Consider the following 1,169-nt stretch of genomic DNA (forward strand, 5'->3'; position numbering starts at 1 on the left):
TTGGTGGCGCAACTCGCACGAACAGTCCCACCTCGACCCCGTAAACAAGCTTTTTTGCCTCGAAGAGTTCGTCGGAGACGAAGAAGCAACCTTCAGTGCAAACGTAGCACTCTTTTGTGCAACCGCCCAAACAACGCCCCCTCTACCCTCTGTCGAAACACTCGGCATTGCTGCTCCCTAAGGTGAGCTTCTCCTCATAGGCAATTCCGCTCTTATCCGGTCACGTTTGTGTGCCCGAATTTCGCAAGGCAACCTCCATGGGACATGGAAAAGACTCGAGAAGAGAGCTCGCTCACGGGAGAGAGAAGCCAAGGAGACCACGAGAGTGCTGAGAGTGGGACAGCGCTGAATAGGCGGGAGAAGCCTGCGCGTATAAACGGAGATATATATCCAATTGCAACGAAGGAACGTGCCAAAGATCGAGAACAATGGCAGAAATGCTAGTAACGTGCACTTCGGGACCAACGCATCACCGGAAGACAACCGCCAAACATCGAAAGAGTCGCGATGCTCCGCAACCTACGTGCAAAGCGGTCGCACACCGGGTAAGGGAGTGAGAGCCCCAAACATAGCTGGGCGAGGCGCTCACTCCGCTCTTTAATATCTCGTTAATACCGCCAAGGAAATGGCACAAGCACACACACACAAGCATCCTCGGAAGAGGACAGTTCGAGTGACAGGTCAAATCCAAGAGTTCCGAAGACTACCTCCAGGAACAATCGGGAACAAGACCGATTACAAGTCGTCGAGTCTGTTACTGGGCGAACACGAGATGCGCACAGGAAATCGATCAGCCCTCACAATGGCCCAAGGCCAGAGATCGGACTGCTACGATTTACCCCAACAATCATCGTGCCACTCTTCGCAGAGAGGTGATAGACGCCAACGAGCCCGCGCATAGCAATCGAGGTGTAAAAAGGGCGTTGAAGGCAGGAAGCCTGGACGAAAGAGGCTACGAGGTCACCTCGAAGCGGTCTAAGAATCGGGCGCACTTGGGGCGACTACCAGTGCCAACCCCTTATCCCGCGGTGCGTCCGACACACAGAAATTTCCAAGGCGGCCAAGGAGCCTCCCCGCATAGCAATCGGGGTGTGAGGTTACGGATGCAGCATTGATAGCAATCGAGGTGTGAGGCGAAGGATGCAGAAGTGAGAGCCGAGGGATGTAGC

This window comes from Cryptomeria japonica, unplaced genomic scaffold (assembly GCF_030272615.1).
Source record: "Cryptomeria japonica unplaced genomic scaffold, Sugi_1.0 HiC_scaffold_369, whole genome shotgun sequence".
NCBI classification, from domain to species: domain Eukaryota; kingdom Viridiplantae; phylum Streptophyta; class Pinopsida; order Cupressales; family Cupressaceae; genus Cryptomeria; species Cryptomeria japonica.